This window comes from Perognathus longimembris, chromosome 2 (genome assembly GCF_023159225.1).
Source record: "Perognathus longimembris pacificus isolate PPM17 chromosome 2, ASM2315922v1, whole genome shotgun sequence".
NCBI lineage: Eukaryota > Metazoa > Chordata > Mammalia > Rodentia > Heteromyidae > Perognathus > Perognathus longimembris.
In genome coordinates this window covers 87,860,363-87,872,116 of record NC_063162.1, presented here as the reverse complement: position 1 = coordinate 87,872,116, position 11,754 = coordinate 87,860,363, and positions in this window count along the sequence as shown.

The window sequence follows — 11,754 nt, the reverse complement described above, 5'->3', positions numbered from 1 at the left end:
AGCATTCCTGATAAAGCAGAATTGCCTGGTAGCTTGGGCCCTGTTGATGTCCTGGATGGGGCAATTCTTTGTCATGGCAGGGGCATAGCTGTGTTGTGTGTTACAGTGAGCCCCAGCATCCTTAACCTATACCACTTAATGGCAATAGTACTGCCAAGTTGTGACAACCAAAAATGTCTCTGGATGTAATCAAATATCCCATGGGGGGGAGGGGGAATTTCCTCCGTTCCTGGAGGGAAAATTTCTAAAGACCCAGATGTATGGATTTCTCTGTACACCTAATGCTTGGGCTTGATGATTCTGCTCAGTGTATGACTGAGTCTCTGAGCAGGGCAGCTTCTCATTCCCTATAGATAGCATGTCTCTGTAATGTCTGTTGTTCCCTCCCCCAGCACTGTCCTTTAGTAGCACCATGTATTTTCTTTTGTCAGTCACTACTGCCTATTTTTCAAATTTAACACAACACAACGTGTGTGTGTGTGTGTGTGTGTGTGTGTGTGTGTGTGTGTTGGTGCTTAAGCCCAGGACCTTGTGCTCATGCTTGGCTTTTTGCTCAAAGCTGGCACTCCACCACTTAAGTCACACCTCTACCTTTTGGCTTTTATCTCCCTAACTGGAGATGAGTGCCTTGGATTTGTCTGTCTGGGCTGACTTTGAATCAGGATCCTCAGATTTCAGCCACTTGAGTAGCCAGGATGACAGGTATGAACCACTGACTCCCAGTTTAAATACCACTCTATAAACAAAAACAAAATTCTGGTTTGCTCTTCCCTTCAAGATGTGCCTCTTTCTTCTTTATATTTATTTTTTAGTGTTTTAAACACCAATTTGAGACCATGAGAATTTACATTTTATAAATAATACTTAATATGTATTCATAAGGATCCAAAAATGAGCTACATACATCAACACGGAATACTATTGTCTACAAGTAATTCCATACTTTGATTCATTTCTTAAGATAATCTCTATTTCAGTTTCTCTTTTTTTGTGCCTAGTAACAACAGACACATTTATCATGTGACTCAAACAGGACACAGAAGATAAGGTGAATGTCAGGCTACCTGGGTCCCACCTGGCAGCTGGGAGCTTTGGGCAGATGCAGCCTGTGTCACCAGCATGCAGGCTTTGATGCCACTCCACTCACCCCAATTCAGACAACCCAACGTCTCGAAATGAATGCCTGACGCAGTCATTTGTAGTGGCTGTGCTTACTCTCATGGTGTTTGTAACTGAAAAGGGAAATTTCTTCTCTGCGCCAAGTGACCTCCTCATTATGGATGTATATTTTTGTTGTTAGTGAAATTAACAAGGAATTTCAACCTTTCGATCCCATTCTAATACTAAAATCCATGCTAAATAGAATGACTGATGTCATGATACTTAGTTTTCTGGAGTGCCATTTGAAAGCATAATAGTACCCTTGGGAAATTATAACAATCAAACAGTGGTTTATAATCTTTTGGTTATATATTTCTTATTACACAGAAAACAATAAAAAATCACCATCATCATAAAACAAACAACTCAACCTGTCTCCTATCCACTTGAAACTGACAAGATGAAAAAAAATCACATTGAAAGGCCATTACTTATGAGTGGGTCTGGGAAAGATGGGGAAGAACAAAGGAAGGGGTGACATTAATCAAGATGCATTGTACTCATAATCTGATTTGTTGAATTGAAGCCCCTCTGTATAACTACTTAAAATAATAATGAAAAAAGAAAGGACATTACTGCTGTTAAAATGTAGAACAAAACCAAAATAATGATGGAGATGGTGGCCCATGACACCTTGACATGAAAGACAAGAAACAGGTGGAAAGATGTCTACAGTAATTCTTTTGGTAAGGGACTTGAACTTGGGGCTTTGAGCTCTTGCTTGCGTTTTTCACTCTAGGCTGGCACTCTACCACTTAAGCCACAGCTTTACTTCTAGCTTTTTTGTGGTTAACTAGAGAAAAAAAAATCACAGACTGCCCAGGCTGGCTTTGAACTGTGATCCTTAGAACTCAGCTTCCTGAGCAGCTAGGATTATAGGTCTGAGCCTCTGGTGCCTAACTACACAAGTTTTAACTCTTAGCTGTACACAGAAGCTGCCAGGTGAGTAATATTACCTGCATTGACCCTGAGGCTGAGACTCAAGCATGTCAGCTAGGAACTGTTCCTAGTTGCTAGGATTCCAACATACATCTCTCCAATTCTAATGTTTATACATTTTCTTTTAAAATTTGACAGCCCATCTAACTATACTTGTTTATTTACCTGCTTATTAGTTGATTCTACCATGTAGCAAGATACCCCCCTCTTTAACACAGACACACACACACACACACACACATACACACCATCTGTCAATTCTACCCATGTTTACTCACATGGCTCAACTTAGTTATGATTTTCCTTTTGTTTGCTTGTTTTTTTTTTAATGCCTGTCTGGCACTTGAACTCAGGGCTTGAAAACTATCCCTGTACTTTTTTTGCTCTACTGCTGGCTATTTTGGTAGCTAATTGAAGATAAGAATCTCATGGATTTTCCTGTCCAGGATGGCTTCAAACTGTGATCTTCAGATCTCAGCCTGCTGAGTAGGTAGTATTACAGGCATGAGCCACCAGCACCCAGTTTTAGTTATGGTTTTTAAGCCTAAAAGTCAAATAAATTCATCACCAAAGGAATATTTATTTTTCCATTTTCATTTGTAAATGTATTTACACAACAGAAAAGCATAATATTTGCAATTGAGACTGTCTCCAAAATTATGGGTCCAATCAATGATTGCTGTGTAAAAATAGTGAAGGATTGTTGTTAGTCACCATCACTGGCTGTTAAAAAACAACAACTGCAAAACACAATTCTTTTTTCCCCTAAGAGAAAGCACATGCATTTTCTTTCTTAGAGAGTGGAGAGAAAAGGAACAATTAACCATCAAGAGGAATGGGTCGGGGTGACAGAGACACAGAGGCAAAGGGCACTGATAGTCATTTCTTCCAGAATCCTCTTCAAAAGCACAATGCATCTGCGGAGGCAGCAGGACAGCCTGGGTGAAGGATGGCAGATGCGGGGGCTGGGAAGGAAACCACAGACAGAAATCAAATAGACTTTCTTATAAAGCAAACCCTTGAGGAAATGAATGTCTTGCCAAAAACAAAGCAGCGTTCTGCTTGCGACTCCCCCTTCCCACAACCTCTGGTAAATCAGAAAATCCAATGAGGAATTGTAGTCATTTGATGGTGAGAGGGTCATCAGTCGCCAATATGCCAAGAAACACACAAATCAAAAATGTTCTTTCTATCTGTCATTAACACTTCAAAGTGCTAAATCTGTTTAAGAGACTTAAAATTCTCATATACTTTAAAGGTGGGAGCAATTCTTGTTTAGTGCACAACTTATCAATATCTACCAAGCTGGGAGAAAGTTGCCAGACAATTAACATCCTTGGAAACAGCTTGAGTGAGGAGGAGAAATGGGCAGTTTAATTACAGAGGCACATATGCCCTTATTTCTCTAATTTCTCAATTAATGGCTCTACAAATAGCTTGGAGGAGAAGAATTCAGTAGCCTAACATGCCAGCAGGGTACTCTAAACTTGTTAGTGCTGCCATTTTTTTCTTTAAAAATAAATGTATGCTGTGTGTATTGCTTTTCAGCTAGAAAATTATGCCCTTGCACAAATGGGCCTTTAATAAGAAACTACTGGACTGGGTGCCTGTGGCTCATGCCTGTAATCCTAGCGATTCGGGAGGTTGAGACCTGAGGATCAAAGTTCGAAGCCACTCTGGGCTGGGCAGTTGATGAGACTTATCTCTGATTATTATTGGAGTTAATTATTATTATCTCCAATTGTGAGACTTATCTCCCCAAGTTTGGATGTAAAGGTGATGCTCAAGTGTAGAATATCCCCCCTTGAAAGAAAAGCTAAGGGACAGTGTCCAGGCCATAAGTTTCAAACTCTAGTACTGGAACACACACACACACACACACACACACACACACACACACACACAGTGTGCGCACACACACGCACATAAGAAAGAAAAGAAAAAAAGAAAGGAAGGAAGAAAGGAAAGAACTACTAGAACTAGAGTGGTATTTAATGTCGCTCCATACGAGACTCTACCTGCACTGCCTGGGAATATGTGGTCCTTGGAAAATGCTGACATGCAGTGACTATTGAAATGACTGAATATGATATACATGATTTACCAAGGACACAGAAGCAATATCTACCTTGGATTGCACTATATAGCATGAAGAAGAGAAACATTAGTCCAAGGATTCTTGGCTCCTTCAGGACTGATAGCTGAGATGGCCATCAAGTGAGAGACTTGCTAAAAGGTAGTCCTAGTAGAGGATCACAATAGCTCAATAGCTATGTATATATGATCACATAAGATGATGCAAAGTGAAATAACTTCAAGTTATGGACACAAAAAGGTTTTGATTGTTGTTGTTATTTTTAATGTACTATGTGAATTTTTTCTTTCCTATGGTTTATCCCCTGTTATTACTGTATTTGATTTTGTTGCCCTGGGTATTGTATATATGTTTATCTGAATTAGGGAAGGCAAGGGGAACATCAAAATGGTGAGACAAAGGAAAAAAGGTAAACCAATGCAAAAGTGATACTCACAAGACAATATGTTGGAAATTAACTGTGCAACTTGGGGGGCTAGGGGGAGGAAAGGTGGGAGAAAAATAAGGGAGGGGGTAACAAGTATGACAAGAAATATACTCACTACCTTATGTAACTGTAACCCCTCTGTACACCACCTTGACAACAAAATTAAATTTAAAAATAGAATGACTAATATTCCTAGTTTTCCTTATAGCCCCAAATTTAAGACTTCTATTATTTCTTGAAAAAATAAATAGCATGATTCCACGTTTTTATTTCATTTGGAAAATAAGAGGTTATTTCTGATAGGAGTAGACCAACAATTCTTTTTTCCTCTTCCTGTAATTTCTCAACAGTTGTGTTACATTTGCATGTAAATCCTGAGAGGGTTATAATTGCTTTTAGATTAGATTAATATACAGCATGTTTAAGTGAGCAAATACTTGCATGATTGTATGGTGGGATTTAGTCTGCATTAGTCATTTTCTCCCAAATTGCCCATTACCGCCAATCTGGGTGGTGATGGTGGGTTTAGTAGTGGTCTACACTCTTCAGACTGTAGCCAAAACACAAGCTATAAGAAATCAAAAGTCTGGTGTCAGTGACTCACTCCTGTACTCAGGAAGCTGGGATTTGAGGATCATGGTTCTAAAACCAGTCCAGGCAGACAAATCGGAGAGACTCTTATCTCCAGTTAACTTGCAAAAAGCCAAAGTGGAGGTGTGATAGAACACCAACTTTAAGCAAAAAGGTAAGGGTCTGTATACACACACACACACACACACACACACACACACACACACACACACACACACACACACCGGGGAGGAGGGGAGGTCACCTAGGATCCATACTTTTTTTTTTCTCCAAGTAAGCTTTGACAAGTAGTTTCACAGAGACCACAGGATAGCTGACTTTCTACCATCCTCTGTAGCCCCAGCCCCTGGAAGGTGTGATCTATTCTATTCTATTCTACATAGAAGGGCAGAGCCTGGTGGACACAGAAAACCACAGCTCTGAAATCTTGGCTGCATGCCACCCTCACCAGACTGGGGCTGGCTTGTAGGTTTGAGGATCTCCTCCCTTGGCTTGGTGTTGAAAGCTGGCCAAGGTGTTGAAAGCAAGTAGCAAATTGCCATTCACTGCTTGGGGCCTCAGAAACATTATACAGGCAGCTCTCAGTTTTCAGGGCCTTGGGGTTGTAATGCTCATTTGTCAGCCACTAGTTAAAAACTTGGAATATATTCTGCATGTTCAAGCCAAACCACAAAAGCTTAATTATGCTGTAATAGAAGGGAAATAAAAGATGACATAAAGATAGTTTAATTTATCTCATGCTCTTAGTGTAGAGGGAAATTTGGTTTACCTAGAAAGACAAAGAAGGACATTAGCTGGCTCTCACCATATCATAAATACATATAGACATAGGCAGCATCTAACCTATTTTCTATGTGTTAAAACCATAACAAGGACATGATAAAAAAATTAAAGACCTAATCTAATTTATGGAACTAAATGAAAATTTTCTTAAGTAAATAGTAGTAGATAAAATTGTAAAAGGCATTTAAAAAGTCATACAAATATATGTTTAAAAGTACATCAGTGATATACATTATATTAACAGATTAAAGGAGAAAGCTGCATAAGCCTTTTATGCTCTAAGGTATTACCATTAACTTATAAAAACTGTAATTGATTAAAATGTATCTCTTAGCAAGAAAAGAACACAAAGAAATCTCTGTACTAATGTTTACTAAAATCTATAATAATCACTTAGTGATAAAAGCATGAGAGTCATTTCCAGCTAAGATACAAACAGCACATATTTGTATATGTATGTGCACTGTGATCTATTATTCAGCATGGTAGCTAATGTCTTAAGTCAAAATTAAAAGGAGGAGACTGAACGGGAAGAGATGAAGTTTTCATTATTCATAGATATCAAATCTTATCTTCAGAAAATCTCATGGAAACTATGGGCTATGGCACATAGCTCAGTGGGACAGTGCTAGCTTGAAAGCTTGGGGTTTTGATCTCAGCACTGCAATAATAAGACAAATGATCTATGAGCCAACGTAGAATTAATATGAATATTACAAGAAAGAAACATTGAAGCTCAATGTACACCCTGGATATTAAAATAAAAGTCCTAAGAAAAATATTGGCAAATTGAGTTATTTGTGATATAGAAAATGAAAAATATTCAAGTTGTACTTACTCCAGAAGTCAATCATATACTTCACTATATGAACAGAATGAAATGGAAAAAAAAATCTTATGGCATTTCAATAGATCTCCAAAAAATGTTTGATAATATTCAACACCAATACAACATAAAATTATTAAACTAAGATCAAATGAAATTTTCTTTAGGATCATACAAGAAGCCTGTAAAAACAGGCTGGATGTTGAAATATTGAAGATTTCCTCCTCATGACTAAAACACAACAAGGATTCCTGTTATTTAACATTTTAATAGAGGGAATAGGCAGTACAACAAGGCATGAAAAGAAATAGAAGATATAGAAATTGAAAACAATAATTAGATTGTCATTATTTGCACATGCTCAATCCATTATTATATGTAGAAGTACACACACACACACGCACACAAAACACACACGAACTTCACCAAAATGATTTAAAGAACAATATTTTAAAAGTCAATTGCATTTTTATATAGTAGAAATATGAAACACTGGAATTAAAATAGGATACCATTTATACTAGCATAAAAGTTAAAACATAGAAATACATATGACAACAGAATTCTAGACAGAAAACTACATATCATTACTGAAATTTAAAATGCCCCAAAATAATGTAATAGATAATATTGACCAAGATACATTCACTACTCATGAAGTGACATGTTAATTGAAACCCTTTTACAAACTACTTAAATATAATAAGAAGAAAGAAAAAAGGAAATCCTAAAATAGTTGTAGATACATACCAAGTTTATTGATCAGAAGACTCAATATTGTAAATAGATCAACAGTACTCCACATGCATCAGTAAATCCAGTGCAATCCAAATAGACCTTTCAGTGTTTTTTTTTTTTTTTTTTTTTGTTTTGTTTTGTTTTTTTGCCAGTCCTGGGGCTTGGACTCAGGGCCTGCGCACTGTCCCTGGCTTCTTTTTGCTCAAGGTTAGCACTCTGCCACTTGAGCCACAGCGCCACTTCTGGCCGTTTTCTGTATATGTGGTTATGGGGAATTGAACCCAGGGCCTCATGTATACGAGGCAGGCACTCTTGCCACTAGGCCATATCCACTGCCCCCTTTCAGTGTTTTTTGAAGAAGCCAACAAACTGTTTCCAAAATTTACATGGAAATGAAATACCTTGAAAATAGAACTGAGATCCTGAAGAAAAGAGATGGATGAATCACAATACTGTCAAAGTTTTTTTTTTATAGAGTTGCATATATTGTAACAGTACAGAATTTCTACAAGGATACACAAGTAGACATGGTACAAAGAGCAAGTCAGAAACAGTCACATGTATATATATATATATATATATATTTCAGCTCTACATACACACAGCTCTAAGCACACACACTTTTATATACATAGAGTTCTCCATACAACTCCACATAGGCACAGCTCTACATAACTGCTCTCCAACACATGAAACACTGACATGCAGGGGTTGGGAAATGATGGTCTTTTCAATTAATGAGGTGGCAACTTCCAGAAAAAGTTGGAACAGTGGCCAGGTTTTTGGAAGGTAATTTCTTAGAAAGGCCAAAAGTTTTGGTAGTGTTTGTTTATCTCTTGATTTATAGTTTGATATGTCTAGAGTTTGGACCGTATTTTTATCTTAATTTTTACTGTGACTAATTAGGTACATTTGCTTTATAAACATGCATCAAACATCAAATTTACTCTTAAAATTTATACGCTCCCATATGTGTGGATATACTTTAAAACACTTCTGAAATCTGGTTGTTAGGCATTTATTATTGCATTTTCTTTCTTTTACATTTGGAAACCTGGCAGAACAAAGGGTGAGTAAAGGCGGCAGTGATAGTCACTAGATACAGTATTGAAAATGAACAATACAACTTGTGGGGGAGGACTGAGGTTGAGAGGAAAAACAATGGGAGAAAAAAATGTACTCACTACCTGACTTATGTAACTGTAATCCCCCTATCCACCACATTTACAATAACGGTTTTAAAAAGATAATAACCAGGGTCCTTATGCTAGGCAATATGAGGAAAGTCAGTCTGGGCATGTGATGGTTAGATGTGATACTATAAATTGCCTGGCTAATGAACACATCTATCCTCTACATAGACTTGATTGACATTTCTAAATTCAACAACTATTTGTGTCACCTCTCATTTGCAGGCTTTCCTTTGCTTACAGGAGAAAGTTCAAAACTCCTCAGCATGACAGATGAAACATCAATTCCAGTGTGGTCCTCCCTCTCAGATGATCAGGCCCTCAGTGTATCACTTTCCTACTCTTGATCGACTCTGTCTGGATGGGGCAAACATGTAGAAATGTCCCATGGATTGTTGCACCTCAGCCTGCCAGACTCCTCCCCGCCCTCTAATGACCTACTTCACATGTTCCTTTCTCTCTGGAATCTTCCTTGATGAGCCATGCAGAACAGGGCTTCCCTTCTTATGATACCGATCTACCTTATAGTTGCAATGATTTATGGGTTTTAGTAGTTGCAGAGGAAAATACGTTAGCCATATTTACTATCATTTTTTAAAATAAAATTACTTGTGAAGTTGCACAATATAAAATCAGTATTCAAAAAGCAATTGCACTTGTATACATTAACAGTGAACTAAAAAGGAAATGAAGACAACAATCCCATTTGTTGGATAGAAATTACCATCAGAAAGAAAAATATGCTAAGACTAAATTCAACCAAGGAAATGAAAAACCTCTGTAATGAAAACTATAAATTGAAGATGGTGTACATGGAAGGATACTTGTGTCATGGATGGAGAGTAGTACTGTTAAAATATTCATAGAATCCAATAAAATCCACAGTTTCAATGAAATCCTTACCAAAATGCCAATGGCATTTTTCACAGAAATAGAAAAAAATTGTCCCACAGTTCATGTGGAATTATTCACATTTATAAATAGCCAAAAGAATCTTGAGTAAGAAGAACAAAGCTGGATAAATCACACTTCTGAATTTCAAAAGATTATGAAGCTGCATTTATCAATACAGTGCAGTGCTGGCATGAAAAATGATATAAAAAATAAAGGATCCTAACAGAGATCCAGAAACCAACCTGTTTTATGGCCAACTGACCTTATGTATGACATGAGTGCCAAGAACATACACAGTAAGGAAAAAACAGTCTCCTCAATAATATGTGTTGGGAGACAACATATTAAACTCTCCTTTGACCAGTGCTCCTCATCTATCTTCTCTACAGTGCTTGTTGCTTTACTCATCTGCTATGATCAAATACCTGAGCCAACAACTTCAAGGAAATCTGTTTTGCCTCATGGTTTCAGTCTGTGGTCAGCTGGCTCCATGCTCTTGGAAAGAACATCATGGTGGCAAAAGAGTGTGGGACTGAGGCTGTTCCTCACTTCTGGGAAAACAGGGAGCAAAGACAAATATAGCCCCTAAGGACACAGACCTTAGTGACCTACTTCCTCCAACTAGAACCTACCTCTTATCTTTCACCACTTTCCCACTATATTCTATATCCACCAAGGGACCAATCCATTCCTTAGGCTAGAGATTTCATAATCAAATTGTCTCTGGACAGACTCACCCAGAGATACACTTTACTCATCTGTGGTTGTTTCTCAGTTCAATCAAGCTGACTATTAAGATTAATGTCATTAATGTGATAGCACCTCATCTCTCATGTGTCTAGATGTAACCACTATGCCAAATCTGGTATGTATCCCTAGGGACCTTTTACTTTCTTTTTTTTTCTTTTCAAATTTTTATTATCAAATTGATGTACAGAGAGGTTACAGTTTCATATGTTAGGCATTGGATACATTTCTTGTACTGTTTGTTACCTTGTCCCTCATACCCCCCTCCCTCCTCCCACTTTCCCTCCCCCCCCCCAGGGTGTTCAGTTCACTTACACCAAACAGTTTTGCAAGTATTGCTTTTGTAGTTGTTTGTCTTTTTTTACCCTGTGTCTCTCAATTTTGGTATTCCCTTTCAATTTCCTACTTCTAATACCAGTATACACAGTTTCCAATATACTCAGATAAGATTACAGAGATAGTGTAGGTACAACCACAGGAAGGTGATACAAGAACATCATCAATAATAGAAGCTACAGATACACATGGGATGTTGAAAGTAGATACAACTGTGATATAACAATCGTTTCCATAACATGGAATTCATTTCACTTAGCATCATCTTATGTGTTCATAAGGGTATAGCTATTGGGCTCTTGTGATCCTCTGCTGTGACTTGCCTAAACCTGTACTAATTATTCCCAATAAGGGAGACCATAGAGTCCATGTTTCTTTGGGTCTGGCTCCTTCACTTAGTATAACTTTTTCCAAGTCCTTCCATTTCCTAGGGACCTTTTAGTCACAAGACTGTAGCTCTTAGAGATCTAGTTGTGTCATTACTTATGGGAGCAGATCCTTCCTGTTTATTGCTATATAAAATTCTATGCATCACATTCGTGAACATTTGGGGATTTTTCTAATTATTTTCTGGTCTAATGATGTAGCAATAAACATTTATATCAAAATGTTCATATTTATATCGAATAAATATTTATATTTATGTCAAAACATTTATATCAAAATATTCATGCATGTGGATATTTATTTAGCTCACTTCTAAAAATTTGGAATTGCTAAATCAGAAGATATACAGTGATTTAAAAAAATAATTTTAGGCCTGGTGCCAGAGGCTTGTATCTATAATCCTAGTGACTTAGGAGGCTGAGATCTGAGGATCACAGTTCAAAGCCATCTTAAGCAGAAAAGTCGGAGACTCGGACTTTTATCTCCAATTAACTAGCAAAAAGCCAGAAGTGAGGTGTGGCTCAAATAGTAAAGTAACAGACTTTAGCAAAAAAGCTAAGTGAGAGCACAGGGCCCTGAGTTCAAACCCCAGTACTGGCTCAAAAAAAGGTGGGGGGTAATTTTATTTCAGCTACTTAGA